Here is a 23,456-nt window from a genome sequence, read left to right on the forward strand (position 1 = left end):
TGTTCCTCCCTTGTATGTGTTCTCAAACCGAGGTTACAGAAAATTAGTAAAAAGGATATAATGTGTTGATTCATGTGGAAAGTGAGAATCCTGCCAAAATCCATTCTTAAACATCTACCAACAGAGCTTGGGCTTTCTGGAAAAATAAGGAGTCATGTTGCTAACTCAAATAGCAACCTCAGGCCCCTTTTGCTTTTGCGGCTTCCAGGAGAGACTGGTACCCACACAGTTGGCTTTTGGGTCGTCCAGGTGCTCAGATGAATGCCGTGTTCTCCAGACCTAGGAGTTTCGTGCTGTGCTCTCTCAGTTCCTTTGAAGTCAGTTTCTGCTTCAAATAACACAAAGCTCCTTTCCTGAAGTATTGCCACGAGTTTTCATCTTCTCTCCACCTGACCATAAGGAAGCCCGTGTTCACAAAAATTGGCTCACAGTTCCTCCTTGGTGTCGACTTCTTCATTTTGCCACGGTTCATATTCCACAGTAAATCTATTAAGCCTGGTAGCATCAAGGAAAAAATGCTCTCTGCGGTCGGCCAACTCTGTGCCTACAGATTATAAGCAAAGGGTACAATTCTTTGATTTCCACTGGGCAGGGGTCAAGTGTCTCGGTATTTCTGAATGAGTGAAAACCACAAGTGTAAAGTTTAAAAAAATAGTTATGTGTCTATCCATATCAGTTTTTTCACTTAAAATTATCTTAGGATGTGTATTTTTGAAATGAAGAGTGACAAAAAACAGATCTTACCTTTTGCAAACAAAATAAAACAGATGTGTCTGTACTGGACACAATACATGAAAGCTTTATTTTTTTGAATTTTTTTTATTTTGAGAGAGAGAGACAGCACGAGCAGGGGAGGGGCAGAGAGAGAGGGAGACGCAGAATCTGAAGCAGGCTCCAGGCTCTGGGCTAGCGGTCAGCACAGAGCGCAATGCGGGGCTCTAACCCACGAACCAAGAGATCATGACCTGAGCCAAAGTTGGACACTTAACTGACTGAGCCACCCAGGTGCCCCAATACACGAAAGTTTTTATTTTCTGATTTCTCTCCTACCTGTGGCCTCATGCACTTGAACGTCATCTTTGCTCTTTTGTCTAGATGAAGCTTTATGACATGCCTATGGACAAGAGCGAACAATAAAACAAAGGCTGATAAAAACACTTAGGATATTGAAAAAAGCTGGCCGAGATCTCTATTTTTATAGTTCATATGAATTTACAAATGGTCAAAAAATAAAAACATTGTAGCATTAATTTAATTTCTTCAATTATAAGAAAGATGTGTATTCAAGTTCGTACTACCAACTGAGACATTTTGGAGTGTTTCTCATGAACAGAGAAGTTATGAAGATAGCAGATAAAACAAAACAAAACAAGCTGAACAGAGAAGTTCAAAACCATGTTGAGTTCATGCTAACAAAGATTACATAGATTTCCATGACAGCAATGTCCATGCATAAAGTGCTTTACTGAATTTGTACCTTCAAACAGACCCAATTTATAGGTCTTAATAAATTAGTGAGGTGACTTTCCTAATAAAACTTTTTTTACTGTTTATTTTTGAGAGACAGAGAGTGAGTGGAAGAGGGGTAGAGAGAGAGAGAGGCACAGAATACAAAGCAGGCTCCAGGCTCTGAGCTGTTAGCAGAGAGCCCAATGCAGGGCTTGAACTCACCAGCCACGAGATCATAACCTGAGCACAAATTGGATGCCTAACTGATTGAGCCATCCAGGCCCCCCAATTAGTGAGATAATTTTGCCTTGATCTCTCTTATTCTGCATGTCTGATGTTCTTTTTTTTTAATTGTTTTTAAAATGCTTTTATTTATTTTTGAGAGAAAGAAAGATAAGACTGTGAGCAGGGAAGGGGCAGAGAGAGAGGAAGACACAGAATCTGAAGCAGACTCTAGGCTCTGAGCTGTCAGCATAGAGCCTGATGTGGGGCTCAAACCCACGAACCATGAGATATGACCTGAGCTGAAGTCAGATGTTTAACCAACTGGGCCACCCAGATGTCCCCCGCCTGACTTTCTGAACATAAGCTCTGTTGGCCAATTTTCTCCAGACTATCTTTTTGGGATGCTGGTGTAAGCAAGTAGATTTGAAAGGGACAGCTGCTCTTCTCCCTGGAACAGATTTGAATTACAGATTGACAAAGGTAATGTCTCTGTAGAGGAGGTTGTGCAAGTTTGCTGGTGGTACCTGTGTAAGACCAGGGACTCCCTGATATCAGTGTCCTCTTATAATTCATGCCAGTGGGTGTGTGGGTACCACCTGACTCTCATTGTGTTGCTCTGTGGGACCCAGGGCTCAGAGAACAAGGGCACGGTGTCATTCTGCTCTGTGTTATACTGTGTGTACTAAACTGTTTTCTTGTTCTGACCCAGAAAACTCATGTCTTTCTGCCAGTGTCTATGAATTGGAGACAAACTAACTTGTTGTTTCTCGAGTAAGGGAAAATCTGAGACATTGTTCCCTAGGTGACAAGTTTATTTGAACTTTAAGAAATGGCTTGACAGTTTTCCTTGGCTGGATTATATTCCGTCATTTTCGGTCATTGTTTTTAGAGAAACTGTTGTTCTTTGCATCAAGATACTTTATCTGATTGTATGATTCATTTATATTCAAGGTAGAAATTTAAAGGGATTCTAAGGTATATACGCATATACATACATATATTTGTCCCTAAGGATGCCCATGATTCTACCGCTTAGAGAAATTCGTCTGTGGTATTCTCCGTATATTCTTAGGTGTGGCCCTCCCTGTGAGTATGTACATGCACACACATTCACATATATGAAAAGAATTTTATAACTTAGGAGTATAATGTATATACTGTTATATTTTGTCCTTTAATTCTAGTATCCCATGTTTTTTTTTTTAAGGTTTATTTTTCAGAGAGAGAAAGAGCATGAGCAGGAGAAGGGTAGAGAGAGAGAGAAAGAGAGACACAGAATCTGAAGCAGGCTCCAGGTTCCGAGCTGTCAGCACAGAGCCTGGCGTGGGGTTCGAACCCACGGACAGCAAGATCATGACCTGAGCCAAAGTCGGAAGCTTAACCGACTGAACCACCCAGGTGCCCCCCATGTGTGTCTTCTCACTTGAAATTTTGCATGATAATTATCATCATTGTGTTGTAAAAGATTCCACTTTGGTTTTAATTTATTTTTCTTATTATCTCCTTTGTCTTGTCCTCCCTCCCACTTCCCACAAGTTAACACAGACAGGATGCTCACCTCATCCACACAACCTCCTAAAACCTTTCCATGTATTATTTTGTGATATTCTCAGGAACTCTAAGAAAAAAATTTTTTTCTACATTTTCTTTTCTATTTCCCGATCATGATATGATATGATTCTTATCATCTTTTGAAAAACCTTTCTCACCCTAAGATAAAATAGATCTTTTATTATTTTTCATTTGTTTTCAATATTTACATTTACTACAAATCCATCTCATGAGGTAGCTGTCTGATATTTCTAGTAATTATGATATTTAACATTTATTGTACATTCACTATGGTCAAGCGCTTTTCTAAGTTCATGTGTATGTATAGAATGTCACTAAACTCTGTCAATTTCTTCAGCTGGTAGATTATATTCCTCATTTTAAAGAAGCATTAACTGAAACAGAATGACTTATGATAATTTTCCAATATCACTGAGCAAGTAGATTGCAAAGCTAAGACTCCCATTGTGCAGAGTCCGACATCAGAACCCTCTCTGAATGACAGATTGTTCTGTCTTCGAGGGTTACCCAAGTGTCTTCTAACTATTTCTTGAATAATTGGTCACTGCTTCATAACTGAAATGTTCTTCTTATGATATGCTTAGTTCAAACTTGGATGCGGGTCTGCTTCTGGGTCTTTAAAAATCTGGCTACTTATCTTGTGCCTCACCAATCAGCATCCTTCAGTGAACAGGGAGCTTACCCCTTCCACCAGAGTTTATTTAAGGTACATTTCTTAAGGGTCATATATATTTGTAATATACACAGTTTATTTAGGAGATGCCACCACTTCAGGTGAACAAATGGATATGGAAGGAAAAGTATCAGTGTAGTCATTCACCAGCGTGTCATGTTCAAACACTAGAATTGCTGCGTAGAGAGCCTGGATTATAGCCTATGCCAGTATCAGGGCTGACGGTGGGATGTCCGTAAGCTAACCAAGCAGAAGGCCCTTTTTTAGTCTGTTCAGACAGCTACGGCAAAGCACTGTAGACTGGGTACCTTGTAAGCAACAGATATTGATTTCTCACATTCTGGAGGCTGGAAGTCCAATATCAAGGCAAAAGCAAATTTGGTGTCGAGTAAGAACGGGCTTCGTGGGTCATAAAGGGCTGTGTTCTTACTGTGTCCTCACATCCCAGAAGGACTGAAGAGACTCTCCGGGGTCTCGTCTAGAAGGCCACTCATGTCATTTATAAAAGTTCCACTCTGAGGAACTAATCACCTTCCATATAGCTCCATTTCCTAACGCCATCACCTTGGTTGTTAGGATTTAACATATGACATTTGTTGAGGGGGCGGGCACATATTCAGTCTGTAACAGCCCAGGCTATGGCGGAGGAGGGGGACAGATTCCATCCACAAGGGATAACAGAATGTCTTCCAAGACCATCTTTGTTGAGAAATCTTTATGAGGAATGATGAAAAACCTTTCTTTGGGTTTTTATGTGTGTATCATGTTATCCTTAATTAGGACAAATGGTCAAGACCGTCTTCCCTTCTCTTCTTTTGATTGTTAAACATAGAGATTCCTCTTGCCAACCTTGGCACATAGGTGTGACTGAAGTGACAGTCTTCTTAAATCCCCATCCAGCATTTATCCACTGGCAGCCTCCCTAAATTTAGGTCAGGAGGCTGCTGTAGCATTTGGCAAGAATATTGCACGCCTGCCATTCTCCAGCACTACAACACCCCTCCCTTTATATTTAGAAGTTCCTTTACTGTTAGCTTGTTTATGCGGCACTTGTTTATCTTGATAGCAGTGTGTAGTGTGAGGCTGAAAGCTTTAGGAAAAAGTAATTTTATTTTTCAAGTTATAAATAAGTGTGTGTATATAGTTATATATATGTTTAAAATTCAAGAGTCTTACATAAACTTTACAAATTATTTCCAATAATTATTTACTAATTTTCAAACTGATCATTGTAACAACTGTGCTATCATTGAAACAATGACTTAAGTTTTCAGATTCTGATAGAGGAAAAAATATAACTATATTTGATTTTTTACATGTACTTTGTGCAGTGCATGAGCTAAAATTGTTAAGATATTTTTATATGATATGGAGCATTGCTAGCTAATTTATTAGAGGAGTTTCCTTAAGCTTTTTATCACTCATTAGAATCTGCATGCTCTATATCAAATGATTCATAAAATATACCTTCTTACAAAACTTCTATCATTTTTCTGTTGTTGGGATATAACAAAGGATTATTGCAATGGTTTCATCCCTGTGGTGTGCCAGGACAATGACGGTGGCCTGACATCACACACAGTCACAACCACCACTACCTTACATGCATTGTGTTTATTTGACAATACTTTTGCTAGACAGCAAGCAAAGTCAGTATTTAGGCTGTGGGCCATTGGTGGGAGAATTAGGGTACATACAGATCCCTTCCTCTACATTGTGGCCCAGAGCAATCAACAAATCAACAAGTTCACTGTCTCCAGAAACTACTACACACACACACACACACACACACACACACAGAGTTGTTGGTACATACCACAAAAGTTATAATATAGTCACACTGCTGAATACTGTCAATAACACAAGTTAGGTTTTGAAGATTAAGTCAAAAGTAATATTTCTCCTTGAAAAGTTTGAAGATAAATATCTGTTTTTTTTCTTCTTTGTAATTCATGTTAATTTTAAGACCTGAATTGCTTATGGTAAAATTGCGAATTAGTCATTTAGTTAAGTATACTATTGATGCTATTTTCTGCTTTCCAAGAGATATAATTTTTGAAAATTGCTGCTTTCAAGAGAATTCAGATGGGAACTGCTACAGATAATTTCTCTTCTTTAAGAATCAGTTGAAAACATCATATACATTGCTAATATATACTGTTTTCCACATGGTTTCCTCACTGGAAAATATTGTTTTATCCATGTTTAAAAGTGGCTACAACATCTGCATGTCTGTTTCTTTAAAAAGTCAACAATTAAAAGTTATAATAACTTATTGAAAAATGTTAGGTTGCATTCTAAGTTCTCTATCTTTTAATAAGATTATTGAGGTAAGTAGGTCTAAAATGATGCACCTTTTTTATAGGTAAAGATACTGGCTCAGAGACAATTAGTGACAATTAACAATTTTTTTAATGTTTTTTATTTATTTTTGAGAGAGAGAGACAGCGTGAGCAGGGGAGGGTCAGAGAGAGAGGAAGACACAGAATCCGAAGCAGGCTCTAGGCTCTGAGCTGTCAGCACAGAGCCTGATGTGGGACTCAAACCCATGAACCATAAGATTATGACCTGAGCCGAAGTTGGACACTTAACCAATTGAGCCACCCAGGCGCCCTGATTAGTGACAAAGCCACACAGGCTCATTGAGTCTTCTCATGATTCTGACACCACTGCGTTTTAAAATCAGTGCTTGATTTTTCACACTTTTTTTCTTCTTCCACCTCACCCCTTTGGAAACATCCAGGAACATCTACTAAAATTCAGACAGCAAACTAGTCATGGCAGGATCATAGCACAATGAAGACTTCCTGACCTTGAATACTATTAAAGTCCATCAGACTCAATGAATCTAAACTGAATAATTTCATAGTCTTCTCCATTTCAAAGATAATACTGGAATTCATCACGTTGCTCAAGTCAAGAATCTTGGAGAGGAGAGAGGGTTGTGTTTGCTGAGAGAGGGCATGAAAGATTTTTGAGATGCTGGCCATATTATGTGTGGTGCCCTTGTACTGGATACATTACACTATATATTTCTCAAAACCTAAAGTACTTTACATAATGAAGGGTAAATCTAATAAAAGCAAATTTTTAAAAAGGCCAACCAGAAAGTCAGGTGATCCTGGGAAAGGATGCAGACTGTGACAAAGTAATTAACTACATTGCAATTATATGAAACATCTTCACTGAAGATAGTGGAGGATAAAGGTACTAACCTAAGTAATGTTGGAAAGTGGCGTTTTGGCTGAAAACTATAAGACTAAAGAGAAAAGGAATTGTATATAAACACCTTAATCTATTTGGTAGAGTTCTTTCTCACAGAGGTACAAGTTAATAACTCTGAAACAGTGGTACATAAATTCTGGGATTAAACAAGTAAGTGGAAGACAGATGATGAGTGCCAGATGGAGAATAAATGGATGACAGATGGAAAGAGAAATTGCAGATTAGCCAGAGGGAGGCTAAGATAAATATGCAGTGCTAAATTAGAGCCTTAGATATCAGTATGAATTCAAGGTTAGCTTAATATATATTCAGATGGGTAGATACATCAGTATAGGTAAGTTCACATACATGGATTAGTATACATACATAGTTTTTTAAGCTTTATTTACAGAGAGTCTATAAGCATGACATCTTAGTATCAATGAACACACTTAGTGTCTAGACCTTGGTTTCTATTTCATTCTCCAATAAAATAAAATAGGGATCCTTGGAGAAGTGGCTGATCCTAGAGCTAGAGAAGAAATATATAAGATGTAGTGACAAAATAAAGAATGTTCTGGAGCAACAAAAATATTGGTCTTGTCAGGGGGATACAAGAGCCAGTGTGAAAGAACTCCCAGTGACCTAAGCTGGAATAGCATGAGGGACAAAATAAAGTGGTAATGGATTGTACTCCAAAATATAAAATAAACATTTATGAGAATATAATGATGAAAATCAATGAGTGGATAAACAAATACATAAAAAAGCAGTAACTCTTCTGCACAGAAAGACTCCAAGATACTCTCGAGTACTAGATACTCTCCTCTGATGGGGATGGAGCTTAAATGACCAATCATCTCTACCCTTGAGTGTTGGCTGTGCTTAGTGACTTGTCTAGAAAGAAGAATAGGGGAAGGAGAGGATTACCTTACAATGGAAAAATTTGGTTAACTATCTTGGCAGGTAATCAAGGTTAACATGATCAATAAAAAGTCATTAATATGTACTTTTGATAAAATGTGATGAGAATGGCATTTTATTTCTATGATCTTTCCTTAAAAATACTCATTACGCCTGTTCAGTCATGAGAAAGTTTTCAGAAAAACCCAAATTAAAGGGCAATCTACAAAATACCTGGCTAGTACACCTCAAAACTGGGAAAGTCAAAGATGGATCAATCAATCAATCAATCAAAGAAAGTTAAGGAATTTTTATGCACTTAACTCGGCTTAGGAGATGACAAATTAACATAGCCTGGTGTTACAATAGGATCCTGGAACAGAAGAAGGACATTAGAGGAAAAGCTAGTAAAATTCAGATACAGTTTGGTGTTTAGTTAATAGTAATGGATAAATGTTGATTCCTTAGTTGTGACAAATACATCACAGTGAAGTAAGACATTAGTAGTAAAGGAAAGTGGGTGAAGGGTGCACTAATAACTGCTCTAATAATTGTAACTTTTTTATAAATCTAAAATGATTCTGAAATTTTGAAAAATTATCATTTAAATAAATTTCAAATAAAAACTTAGAAGCATCTTTGGAAATTTAACTTTTTCCCTTCCCCCAAACAATATTTTCACAAAATTTGTCTGTTTCAGCTTCAAAGTATACAAAAGTGTGCTCATTTTCCTGCATCTGTATCACTATCAGCTTAGTCAAAGCTCTTGCCATCTTTTATCTGGTCTATTTTAATAACTTCCTAGCTGGTTTCCTTGCTCCTTTTTTTTTTTTTTTTTGACAACCTACTTTCTACATTGTATCAATAATATTTTTAAAATATAAATTTTAATATTAGTCACACCATTTAAAACCTGTCGATGTATTCTGTTGCCATTTAGAATAAAATCCAAATATTTTACTGTAGTACTTTATGTAACAATAGTTGTTATCAAAGATAAACCTGCAAATTTCTTTTTTTTTAACGTTTATTTATTATTGAGAGACAGAGAGTGACAGAGCATGAGCAGGGGAGGGGCACAGAGAGGGGCATAGAGACACAGAATCAATCAGAAGCAGGCTCCAGGCTCTGAGCTGACAGTACAGAGCCCAACGCGGAGCTCGAACTCACAAACTGTGAGATCATGACCGAGCTGAAGTTGGACGCTTAACTGACTGCGCCACACAGGTGCCCCTAAACCTGAAAATTTCAGTGGCTTAACATAATAGCAGCCCCTAGATAACTACATGCCCACACAGGGTTCAAAACAGCGTTTCTGGTGGGGGTGTGGGTCTTCTTCCTAGTAAACTAGTCACACAAACGCCTTTCCTTTTGTGGCTTGCTTCTAAATCAAGTCTGGGTAAAGAGCACGGGTATTACATAAAATACCTCCTTAGGTGAAGCCTGGATGTGGCCTGAGCCATTTATAATCATGTATTACCAGTCATATGCAGACCTATGATGACAACTAATCACAAAGAAGGCTGGGGAATGTAGTCCAACAGAGCACCAAAGGAGTAGACGGCCTGGGTGAGATAATTAGTTCTAAAGATGGCAGTGTCTCCCTAACTTTGTCATGGTCTCCGCTGTGACATGAAGCCCAGGGAGATGTAGTCTATCATGCCCTAACCACGCTAGAATTCCTTCTTTTATTGAATATCTGTTTCACATACCTCTCTAGATCTTTACGTTGGTTGTTTTCTCTATCTATCATGTTTTTGGATCCTTTATAAACTTCATGCATCAGAATGCATGTAATCTTCCCAGGGAGAACTTACCTAGCCCTGACCTCAAAATAATTCCTAGTTGTTCTCTCTTTTAGACAAGCTTTTCATGTATTTGCAACCTACATCACATTCTTCTGATTATTCTTTTAAACTCATTTATTATTTGCTTCCCCACCTCCCTGCAAAGCTCCATGGGAGCAGTACCCAATTTTCTTGTTCACTGCTCTGTCATCAGTGTCAGGAGAAGGCTTGGTACTAAATGAAAGTATTCTTTGAATGAGTGACAAAATGTACAGCAAGACGTGATCTTCAGTTCAGTGAAAGGACTAGAAGGGAAAGAGCTAATTCTGCTCTCTGGAAGGAATGAAAGAAAAAAAGCACAAGAAATGATTAAAAAAAAAAGTATTGAAAAATTTACATAATGAGTGAAAGGTCAACTGGGAATAGAATGTGGACTTTCAGATTCCTTACCAAGGCTTCTGTAAAATCGTCACTAGCTCCATTTAGAAGTCAACTATTTTCATATAAAATGTGATATAATTCCTCAAATGACATATATACACACCTCCTTCAACGACTTACTAATCTTTTTCTATACTTTCCATTTTTTTCCTAAACTGGAGGACTATCCACTTAAATGAAGGAAGCAAACTTGAACTATAATATGACTCTGTAGTCGACTGTTTTCATATAAAATGTGATATAATTCCTCAAATGACATATATACACACCTCCTTCAACGACTTACTAATCTTTTTCTATACTTTCCATTTTTTTCCTAAACTGGAGGACTATCCACTTAAATGAAGGAAGCAAACTTGAACTATAATATGAATCACGCTATTGTGCCAAATATTGTTTTACTCTTTTGCCTTTTCAATCTTACCCCTTTCTCAAATGATTTCTTGGATTCATTTTGGTAAGAATGTTAATAAATAGGGGCACCTGGATGGCTCAGCAGGATAAGCATCTGACTGTTGTTTTCAGTTCAGATCATGATCTCAGAGTTCGTGGGTTCAAGTCCTGTGTTGGGCTCCATTGGGCTCTGTGCTGATAGAGCAAAGCCTGCTTGGGATTCTGTCTCCCTCTCTCTCTGCCACTCTCTGCTCTCTCTCTCTCTCAAAAAAATAAATAAACATTAAAAAAGAATGTTAATAAATAGAAAATTTTTGTTGGATGAAATATTTGAATAAAATGTAATTTGAATACAGTGTAGTGTTTTATTCATTGAGATAAAGAAAGCATTGGTGTGTCATGAGTCATCTGTCCAGTTGTAATTTTCCAGAAAATGCTGTAGAGCCACATACCTACTAATTAAAACATGTGTAGTCTCTGCTTCCCAGAAGTACACACATGAAGCTCCCTATTGTTATTTAGCAATTTCCCCATTTTTTTGAAAAGCTAAAATGAAACTTTTTGTAACAATCTATGACAGATGAAACTAGCTTTAGGAAATACTTAAACAAGTCAAATCAGGGCACCTAGGTGGCTCAGTCCATTAAGTGGCTGAATTCAGCTCAGGTCATGACCTCACGGTTTGCGGGTTCGAGCCCTAGATCGGCTCAGTGTTGACAGCTGAGTCTGGGGTCTGCTTTGGATTCTGTGTCTCCTACTCTCTCTGCCCTTCCCCTAATCATGCTCTGTCTTTCCCTCTCTCTCAAAAATAAATAAATATTAAACAAAAACAAGTCAAGTCCTGTGAAAACAATGATCTTTAACAGTCTTTTCAAGGTCTAGCTAATAATGCCTTTTTTCAATACAGTGAAATTTTGCTCTAATGAAATAATATTCTCAGTATCTTGGACCTTATGTAATTAAACTGTAAATCCATTCTAATGGGATTTGCCCTTTGCACATCTTGAAGCAGCTCCTTCCTGAACTGGCTTCTTTTTCAGTTCATATATATCAGCAACAGGACTGTAGAGATAGGAGAGATTATGCAGCCTAAGGAGACCAGGTTCTGGGTAGGATAAAGTTAACTCAATTTTATATCTCAAAGCCTCAGGCCCTGTTTCATTTCCAAATCTTACAGTACATTGGAAGTAGGCGAGAAAAATTAGCGTTAGAAAAGGAGGAAAACATTTGCATTGTGGCAAGAGGAAAACCCTGCAGTGTTTTGCAAAAGATACACTTGGCTATGTAAATGCAGGGAAAATGATAACGATGTGCCCAGAACCATTCCTCAGCAACAGCTAAGTTGCCTTGCAGAGGAATTCAGAAGTCACTCTCTTATCTATCCGGGTTTGAGAAAAACTACCGTGTTACTTTAGATTATGGAACCGTGCTTGAAGGTTAGGTCCACAGTAGTCATCTTTGCAAGGAATGAGTGTTGGTTATGAATGCAGTCAGTGAGGGCTTTGTGAAGTGAATGCCTCAAAGATGCCTCGTAAGACACAGTGGTGTTTTGTGAGATATTTCCTATGAAATACACCCGTGTTTAAGTCACGGCTCTTGCCACTTTGTATCCTGAGACAGGTTACTTTATACTTCTGATTTTCAATTGTGTTACTTGTAAAGTTAGGTTCATTAAGCCCACCTTAAAGACATTATTCATATTAAATTAAATGTGATAGTGAATGCACCAGGCAAGCACTTTGTAACTATGATAAAGGTGATGATCTCTAAAGTCACATGGAGTGGAACTTTCTTGAGAAACCAATAATAGTTCACTACCTATTTAGATATTTCATTTGATAGATTATCCATAAAAATATTGAATATCAATATGGCTTCATTAGGAAAGTGAACATATTTCTAGCATACTTATTAATAAATTGGTCTTACTTCTTGTCCTATTAACTGTAGAATATCTTAATTTCACATCTAGTAAAGTAACTATTCCCTATTATACTATTTACTTAAAAATTGTTAACAGCGTTTATTGGTCCTAATTTAGTTGCATAATGGTGATATAAGCATTAAAATCTAGTGCATAACTTGTGTCCATTAGTTGGTGCTAATATTGGTCAAAATCATTTGACCTATTACAATTAGACACAATCATTGTATGTGGCCTATTGGCCTAGAAAAAATTAAAAATGAAATGGAGATCTATCTCTGGACAAAAGTCACAATACGAGATAGCATATTTCATTTGGTCTAATTTTTAGATTATTTGTATCTTTGATATGCTACTGTACAGACAATGGACTGCTGGTGTCTATTTATTAATTTCATCAACCGTTACAAAGACTGATTCGCTTGCTCGATAATCATTGGCTCAGTGAGATTAAAAGTAAACACCCAAAGATCAAGCACTTTTCTTAAGGAAACACTTCTGGGATTTGAGGACATGTCCTATCATTCATGTACAAGAAAAGCTACCAAATGTGGGTGTCATCCGAGAGGTATCATAAGGACATGAATAGTTTCTGTTAAGGAAGATGACAGATAAGAAAAGAAAGAGCCCACAAGAAGAGGACCAAACAGCTTGGTATTTGGGAAGGAGAGCCTGGGTAGTCCGCAGCAAAAAATTGGGCTAATGAAGAACTATGTATTCATTTACTCATTCCATTTTATGCATTAATTAATTCACTAGTTCTTTCATCAAAGTATCAATTGATTTAATATTAACCTCACCAAAACAATTTTATTTTTTTCTCCTATTTATTTGTGGTTATTGTGGGTGGTAAACTAGGTTATTTCCTGAACATTAAACACTACTTCAATAACAGACTCCAGAACCGAAGAAAAATTCAAATTCTGAAGATATGTTTTAAGTTTAGCTAATATGCTTTGCTCTATAGGCTGATCAGATTCTAAAGTCTTCTAATTAATCAGCAAATAAAGTGATAAATAGGTGTTGTATTTTTGTTCTAACTTTGCTCTAACTTTGTAATTACTTATATGTGAGATGTGTGACTCTAGTCATAGTGGTATCTATTAAAATTTCAATTCCAGCTAAGTTAATGAGTACATGAGGAAGGAAATGCTCACAAAATTATAATAATTACATTGCTTTAAATGGCCACATTTTGAGAGCATGAGGAAATGAGTAGTTAGTTCCCTAAAGAGATAAGTGAACATACTGTAAAGAGCAAAATGCACTTTAAGATTTACAGTTAATTTCTTGCTTTTATCACACCAGCTTCTCTGACTCGAGTTAAGTCCACCCTGACATGACACATTCAACCTGACAGAAACAGTCACTACGCCATGTTGGCAAGGGAAAGAACAAAATATAACAATTTTTCCAAGAAAAGTCACTTCTACCAACTACATGCTTTAGAAACAAAACAAAACGAAATGAAACAAAGCCTAGGTACCATTGTCTTTTTGAAAGATTCTTCTCTCATTATTTTTATCTTTTATGTTCTAAGAAAGTGCCACAAAAATTGGCCTTTTAAAAGTTCAATTCTGTTTTAAAGATCGCTTAAAAAGAAATATTAAATAAATAACATTTAAAGAGGCTTACAAGAGAGGACAGTGAGGACATGAGATTTGGAATAGTTATATGCACAGATCTTTATGTTCTTTTTTTTTTTTTGAAACTTTTTTACCTTCTCCATGTAGGATTGGGATTCTTTGAGGAGTATTCTAGTTGACCTGAAGATGTAGGACTACGGAGTTGGGAATACTCAATTGAATTAAGAAAAGCTGAAGCTTATAGCCTATACATTAATTAAGATATTTTAGGAAAACTGTCAGTGTATGGTTGCCACAGTTCATTCTTCCACTAACTCAACCCCTCCTAACCTACTCACCCTAAACATTCACTTATTGTAAGAGAGTGTGAATTGCCAGAGAGGATAGTGGAAATTCAGAATTATGACTCAACAACATAACTAAATAGTATTTCCTGCACAGACAAGTTGCAAATACTTGTTTTTTTGATACCTCACAAATGTGAAAAGGGAGGCTCTCGTGGATAATCTTCAGGCTCCAGTCTCTCACTCTGCTCATTTGTGGAGGCCATGACCCTATTTTTATCAATTTAGTAGACTCATGATATAAATGACCTAAAGATAGGATTCTCAAACATTAGCCCACCTGAGACTCCTCTTGAAGGCTGTTGAAGCACTCTCAGAAGTTTCTGATTTTGCATTCTTGAGATGAAGCCTGAAAATTTGCATTTCTACCAAGATCTAGATGGTGCTAATGCTACTGCTCCCAGCATCACTCTCTGAGAACAATGCACTTAAAGAATAACTTCTCTTGGGGTACCTGATTGACTAAGTCGGAGGAGGAGAGTGAGAAAAAGAGAATCTCATGGAGGCTCCACCCCTAGCATGGAGCTCAAAGCAGAGCTCAAGGTGGGGCTCTATCTCACACCCTGAGATCATGATCCGAGCCAAAATCAAGAGTCCATCAACTGAGTTACCCAGGTGCCTCTGCCTCTGTGATTTTAAACACATTAATCAAGCTCTTTCTCGCACTCTTTAAAAAGAGATGATTCCTTTATCTACCATTCTGTGTTATGGTAAGTATAAATAAGATAATTAATGTAATATACCAAACTGTTTCTAATACAGTTGCATTAGATATATGATATTCACAATTATTTATTAAATGATTTAAAGGTTACTTAGGTAAAGCAAAAATATGACCATTGGCAGTATATGTTGCAAACCAACTTGCAATTGAACTTTTCAGCAGAATGTGTTGATAGTTTGATGACTGTATAGGGAAATGATGTTTAACCACTCTAAAAAAAATCTATGTTTTTCTTTGTCACTGACATAAAGTGGCAGGTGCAGGCATAATATTGCTTACTCCATTCTGAGTCTTTCTCCATAAGAACAAGACTTATTGATAGTACCACACATTTAAGAATGTCAAATATAGGCAGGTTTCAGTGACAGCCTTTATAAAACACAGAGTAGCAATGTTCCCAAGGCTTGATCACATTCATATGCTCAGCCTGTTGACTATACATTTATTTGTGTCTACCTGAAACATTTTTCTGCCTACACTTCTTGCCTGACTGATTCATATTTATCTTTTCATTTTCACTTTGGATTTCATTCTAAGTGTGGGTCAGAAAGCATCTGATATATTTCCTAATAGAACATTTAGTATAATAAATATTTATTCAAATTTATTGTTTATATCCATTATTAGATTTAAAGTTCCTTGAGAGTAGATATCATCTATGTTTAATTCATAAAAAAAACATTTGCTGAGAACCCAATATGTAATAGGATAGGTGCTGGAAGACAGGAATAAAAGAAACTCTTTCCCTGTGCTACCAACAACAACAACAACAAAAATCTTTGAGTAGATGTGATAATGGGATAGAGTCAAATTTTGAATTGGAATTTGGGAAAGGTCTTTCTTTCCAGCAATTTAAGTTTAAGGATGATAAAAAATTAGTCACATGGATAGTGTGGTGAAGAATATTCTTAGGCTACCATATATTTTTGAATAACCCAAGTTAAAAGTTTGGTGAATTCCAGAAAAGAGAGAAACAAGCTGGGCCCATGGTGACCAAAGATGGTATTGGACCCAGCGTGAACCCAGAGTTGTGATATAAGCAACATCATTCAAGTCCTTGTGATATTAAAGACTCTGAATGGTAGAAGCAAAACCAGAAGGTGTTTTCTTATAAAATGAAAAACAAAAAAGATTATTTTTTCTCAGGAGAATTAACCATGTCAAATGCTGCTGAAGATCCAGAAAGATGTACTGAAAAGGCCCCATTGGAATGAACATCATGTAGGAAATTGCAATCTTTTCAAAAGCACTTTTGATGGTATGGAAGGAGTAGAAATCAACTTTGCATGGTTGGAGGAGTAATTGCAAATTCAGAAGAGGAAACAATGTATGGAAAATTCTGTCAAGAACTCTGATTTATTTCAGAAATAGTATGATTGCTGAATGGGAGTCAAGGGTAAAAAAAGGCTTTATTTATTTATTTATTTATTTATTTATTTATTTATTTATTCATGTACATATGTATTTCTCTATTATTTTGAGAGAGAGAGGGCCCAAGTGGGGCAGGGGGCAGAAGGAGACAGAGAATCTTAAGCAGGACCCACACAGCACAACAGGGGGCTTAGTCCCATGATCCTCAGATCATGACCTGAGCCAAAATCAAGAGTTGGATGTTCAGTTGACTGTGATCCCCAGGTGCCCTCCAAAGAAGGCTATTTTTTTTAAAGGAAACATACTTAGAACATGATGAAGTAGACCAACTAAATATTTTAATATGATTTTAATTTAAGATATCAAAGTAAAGTTCCTTATTGAGTCAGGTTGAAATTCTAGAGTCACACATTTATTATAACTCAGAGCCATTTATCTTACAAGTTTTATCCTCTAGCCTTCAAGTTTAACTTTTTCTAGTTTTCATACCTAGTACCTTAAGTCCAACTGGTTATAAGTCAGTTTAGAAAATCCAAATGTCAAAAACAATTTTTTTAATAAAATCTTGAGTTACATTTCCATTAAACTTTACAGATGTTGACAGTTTTTATACATGCAGAAATTACTTCTATTCTGATATATTTCAAAATCCTTTAATTACTAAAGATACATGTTGTACATTTCAGTAATGTATACAATTTTTTTTCAATTCAGGAACAAGCAAAAATAATAAAATTTTAAATTAGAAATCCATACTACTTTAGAGTTCATATGGAAAGGTATCTCTTTAAAAAGAAAGAAATGTTATTCTTTTTGAAAGTTAAAAGTTTTTGGCCATAATTTTTAGCCTTGTAGACCTGATCCATCAGAAAGGAGTGATGAGTTTCACAAATGAGTCACAGGCCTCAAACGTTATGCTGATATTTCTCAGGTGAGAAAAACAATTTTTCCTTACTTTCCTTTCATGGGTTTTCATCATGAGAAAGTCAATTTTCCAAACACAATTTGTTGTGCATCTCAAAGGAGGAGCTGAAGGTCAAAGTGTCACCAAAGTTAGTAGCAAAAACTCTGGGCCTTTTGGTTGATGGGATAGTTACTGACTGGAATAAAAATGAAAGAAAAGTCATCATTTACCAGTGTTATCTTTAGCAGAGAAGAAAATGCAATCATGTCTGCTGTCTCACACAACTTGTTTATCCCAGCTGGCATTATTCTGTCATTACCTTTGTGAAGCAGGAAAGTCCAGTTCCTTCTACAGTAGAGTTTGTAGTGAGTTAATCAGCTTTAGAAGCTGTTGAATAATATCCAACAAGGCAGGAGGACTGGGCCTGTTTTGTCTCTTTCCTCTGCTCAAAATATTGTTGCAAATGTAAAGCGAACACCCCAGAAGCTTCAAGTCACACTTCACAGGGTATCAAATGTATAATTCTGAACATAGTTGACTCCACATAAACAGTATAAAATCAGTTTCTGTGACTCTAACTAATGTATCTTCTCAGTGTGTGAGAGAAACATCTCCATGGGAATTTTAAAAACGACTCCGCAACCCTGGACGAAGAACTCTATCAGGAGGGAAAGCAATCTTCCTAGGAGGCTGCTGTGTACTGCCAAACACTCCTGCTGCTCAGATGACCCCTTTCGACTCTGCTCCAGAGAAAGGACATCATGGATGCTTGAAGTTAATACAAAATAGGTAGTTTTCCTCTTCCAAGGTTCTGGAAAGTTTCTTCAGAGATATTTAAAATGAATTAATCATCTCCTGAGATTTCAGTGGGCACTTTATGCTGGGCTTTTCAGGTCGTCTTTGTTGAGGGGCCCTTCCTAACAGCCCCAGGCAAAGCCCAAGGCAGCCTTCCAAGGGATGCTGCCTGGGTACTGAAATCTTCCCAGTTCCCAAAGAACCATTGCTTAATTTCAGGCAGTGCCCACAGGGAGTGGGATATTTTTGTACAAAAAGTATGTTAGGCGAGTGAACACTTTTATAGGTTGCACATAATCAAATGTTCTTTTTAATTATCTCCTCTATGTGACTATCCCAGGCTAAAGCCACCTACATCTTTTTTTTCTTCTAAAATGACATGAATAATAAAGCCACCCAGGTACCCATGGCCTACACCATAAAAAAATTCCAAGTTTTATTTTTATTTCAATAGGAAGCTTATACCCTAGGTGTTTTTCCCTTCATATGAGAAGCAAGAGACCAGATACCGAGATGAGAGTGTTATCGATAAGGCAAGCCAATGAGGTCAGACAAAAGTGTGTACAAAGTGCAGAGCACAAATCTATAAGAAATGTACAGAGAAATGGCCAGACTGAGTATATTCAAATGGCCATAAGGAGTATATTCATTTTCTCTCTGTCTCAGACTTTTCCATCTTACTCTCATGATGTGTAAGTTCTTATTCCTATTACATTCTTTTTCTCCCTCCCTCACTCCTGTAATTTGACTTGGCTTTAATTTGTTTCCTGCTGTCTGAATTAAAAGCCACTTCACCTACTTAAACATATCAGCTAGAAAGGTCAATGTTGTCCCCAATATGTCATTGGCCCACATCTTGGAGTTTCTTTCATAATCATGACACTACTCTGTTGGGTCAAGTATATCCTTCTCTTCTACTCCATTGGCTCTGTCCGATTTTCTGTTTAGGTGCTCATAAACTCTTCATTGTGCTCTAACATACTTTCCAGTTGTCAGCATCTCTTTTATCTGCGCCTGCCATTAGGGTTACATTCTAAGACTCTAACTATATCCAATCAAGCCACTGAGTTAAACCGTGTCTTGGATTCTATGGCATAAAACTTTGAATACACTGTCTTACAGTCATACATGACTATCCAAATCTCTGTGAATATGACAATTTTTAGCTCTTATTTTTAAGAATCACGCTCCTTTGAATCTTGCAATGTGGTGCCCATCTTTATGTGTCATTATTTGTGAATTTATCTTACCATTAAAATTGTTCTTTCTTAATGTCAGATGCAGTCCCATCTTCCAAATGGTATTTGTCCCATTTAAAATCATAAAAAATATGTATGTATGATTTACTTTCTCAATTACTGGGAAAAAAGCTCATCGACATTTGTCACATTTTCTCTTGAATTTTTTTAAAAAGCACCAAATATGAGGTATATCCCACATTAATTCTTTCCCCCAAATAGAAAAATGTCTTCTCTGTCTATATGTCTGTACCATGACACTCTTTTTTTTTTTCCTAGCAACACCTTTATAGGTGAACTATTAGAGTTTTAAAGATCCACACCATTTTTAAAAATTTGGCAATGTTTATTTATTTTTGAGAGAGAGAGAGAGAGGAGAGTGAGTGTAAGGGAGGGTCAGAGAGAAAGGAAGACGCAGAATCTGAAGCAGGCTCCAGGCTCTGAGCTGTGAGCACAGTGACCAATGCGGGGCTCCAACTCATGAACCGGGAGATCATGACCTGAGCAGAAGTCAGATGCTTAACCTACTGAGCCACCCAGGTGTCCCCATTCACACCATTTTCTATTCTCAAAATTTTAAGTGAAATCTCCCTAAAATATTTTCCTCGTTAAATAATTTGTAACAATGTTCCAAATACAATACCAGTTTTCCCTTGTAGTCTACTTAAATTGTATGCATACATTTAAATCTAAATCAAAAAAGTGGTGTGTTCTTTCTACACTTGTCAACCTTTCATGAATTTTTGAAAATTTTGTTTAAAGAAACATCATAGCCATTCAAGGGGAACAATCTGCTTCTAAACATCAAATTCTATTTTTTAATCTCAAAATAAATAATTAATTCTACAAATGATGTTTGGTCTGAAAATAGACTTGAAGATTTCCTCATGTAATTTGAGGTTCTGCCCAGGTCTGCTTCCAAGCATCTAAGTTCCACTGCCTGGAAATCTCTAAATTAGAACCATTAAATCTGAGAAATACCAGAAATGAATGGTCTTTTTTTTTCTAAATGCAGAAATCAGCTCAAAGGATAAGAGACTGCAGCGTCGGGGCATCAGAGAGAAACAACCAGAGGTAGGGGAGTGGAGGGTCAGTGATTTACTCTGGGCAAGAGAGATGCTTTCAGTGTCCTGCCCGCATCCTACTTCAAACAGCTCTTTACTGGAAGACCTTCCCCACCTCTCCTTCCTACTCCTTGTCCAACATCAAATTCATTTTTTTTCAAGTTTGCTTACTTATTGAGAGAGAGAGAGAGAGCGCAAGAGAGCGAGAGAGCGAGCACAAGTGGGGGAGGAACAAAGAGAAAGGAAGAAAGACAAAATCCCAAGCAGGCTCCACATGGTCAGCCCAGAGCCTGATGTGAGCTCAAAGTCACCAACTGTGAGATCATGACCTGACCTGAAATCCAGCTGGAGGCTTAAATGACTCAGCCTCCCATGTGCCCCTGTTGAACATCAAATTCTTAAATATTCTAAGGTGCTTATGGTGAGGTCTTCTAAATACATTTTGTTGTTGCTGCTACTGTTATTGAACTTCCTCCACTTGGTTTCAACCTATTTTTATTTGAAGTGATTATTCTTAGTTCTAATAAGTATTCTCTTTATCATTTGGGTTTATTCTTTTTATCATTTTGGTTGTATCTTTAATTTATCAAATTTCCTTGATGTATTTTACTAAACTCAGGGGTCATTTCTCCTTGGCTAAAACTCTGCGGTATCAAGTTTATCATTTGATCTACACAGGTTTGTAAATGCGCGTTTCCTGCCATCCTTAAGTTCTAGACTTCCCAGCTTCAGCACACCTTTATTCATTGCCATAGTAACAGTGTTTCTCATATTCCATCCATGTTACTCATGTATCAGAAATACAGGAAGGATACACTGGATATAAGGATAAACAGAGGATGCTGTCACAGAGGACACCACGAGTGGTCTGATGAGCTGCCCTTTAGAGACAGTCCTGTAGAGTGTCCGGGACAGGACAGGTCAGGGCCATGAACACAGGTGCATTCATGAGAGACAAAACTAGACTCCTGCATGGAAAACTTGTCACATGTTTGAGAGAGATTCTGGGCAAAGCTCAAGCCTAATATTTATCTCAGTGACTTACATACACTTTGGTGTAAGTAGTCAGTCATGCTATCGCATGAACCCCAGTTTTTGCATCTCAAGGCATCACCGCCTGGGAGTAATGTCCGAATACAAAATGGCGGAACCGCATTCTGCAGGGGACCTGTGCAAGGAGATCTGGAGCATTCAGAGCCGCACAGCCAGCCTTCCATGACTCACCGTGACCCTCTGGTCCTTATTTCTGCTCACCTAGGGCCAGAGACAGACAACAGAACATTAAGATTTTCATAATGCTTTGCAGTATGTATGCTTAGAAAATGACTCTTTAAAAGAAAAATAATTGAAGGGGCGCCTGGGTGCCTCAGCTGGTTAAGCGTCCGACTTTGGTTCAGGTCATGATCTCACGGTCCACAGGTCTGAGCCCCACGTTGGAGTCGGTGCAGACAGCTCAGAGCCTGGGGCCTTCTTGTAATTCTGTGTCTCCTCTCTCTCTGCCCCTTCCCTGCTCACACCTCTGTCTCTCTCTGTCTTTAAAAAATAAACAAACATTAAAAAAATTAAAAAAGGAAAGTAATTGTAGAGAGTATTATAGTTTTATGAAATGGGAAGTGAAAATGTATATGCATTTTTCATATCAGTGTAATCACTTCAAATGTCAACATGTCATGCACTTGATGTGACATAATGGTTGTCCTGCAAACCCAAGTAATGGAACATCGACATTAATGAACCCGTAGAAATAAATATGCCAATCTAAGAAGCTAAGTTTCTCGTGCTGACTTACACATGAATAGAAAATTCTGGGTTTTCTAAAGTGTGCTTAACATTATACAATTAAAGGGTGGTACCTGTGGCCAATGTGGAATAAAATGGGGCTTAGGGAACACGAGGGGGTTAGGGACCCTCACAGCGGTACCCAATACTGGATGAAAGATTCTCTTCAAGTTGAATAACCTTCCAGACCTTAGAGACCCGGGCTTCTTGCAGACACCTTACTAGGTTGTCTGTTAAGTTCCTTTAACACCTAAAGTCCAAGCACCTTTGTCCATCACTGATCATTCCACAGCATCACATAAAAACCAAATTAAAATGAACTGAAATGCGGGGATTTGGAGAACCTTTGGAATAACTCTTGACAGAATGAAAATTAGCTTAATATATAGTAAGAACACTCACTTTACATCATTTTAGTAAAAGGCTGGGAAAAGCAGATGAGAATAAATAAGTAGATTGTAATTATTTACCCCTAACCAAGCAACTGTTTTCCCTTGGTGCAATGTGCAAACATTTCCAGTTATACATTTATTTTACCCACAATACATGGTCAATGTCTCTGCTTTGCCTCTGAAAACACGAAATGATATTGAAAGTCACGTCCTCACAGAAGCCCTACTTCTCTGATATGGATTTAAGCTGCTTCTCATTCACAATGCTTTTGACACGCCCTTGTCTGGAGCTCCCTAAGAGAACTTCAGCACGTCAGTTACTTCCCTTGGGGGTACCCATTGTCTCTTCAAGTTCCTTAGAAAAACAGTTACATTGTGGGCTGTTTAGTATGATTAACATCTGAAAGCCGCTATTGCTCATCAAGTTGAAAGCCAGTCTAGATTCCTGAAAAGTAAGCATTGTGAGATAGAGACCTTTAAATAAACTCATGTAAGTTGTGATAAAAATTTATTACCTGATTTTTTTTTCTCTTGGAAGATGCCTAGAAAGTACAGTGAGTCTAAAAATATTTTCCAAAATAGCAAAGATTTGCAAAAAACAAAAAACAAAACAACCCCCTCCCCAAAAACCCCAAACCAAAAACCAAACCAAAACGAAAAGCAAAACAAACAAACAAAGAAAAAAAAA

General features: G+C 37.3%; 1 pseudogene; it reads right to left on the minus strand.

Annotated features, from left to right (window-relative positions):
- Positions 1-425: 425 nt before the first annotated feature.
- LOC115291086 overlaps positions 426-23,456 on the minus strand; it is a 46,727-nt pseudogene continuing 23,696 nt past the window's right edge.

Source organism: Suricata suricatta, chromosome 5 (genome assembly GCF_006229205.1).
Source record: "Suricata suricatta isolate VVHF042 chromosome 5, meerkat_22Aug2017_6uvM2_HiC, whole genome shotgun sequence".
Lineage (NCBI taxonomy): Eukaryota > Metazoa > Chordata > Mammalia > Carnivora > Herpestidae > Suricata > Suricata suricatta.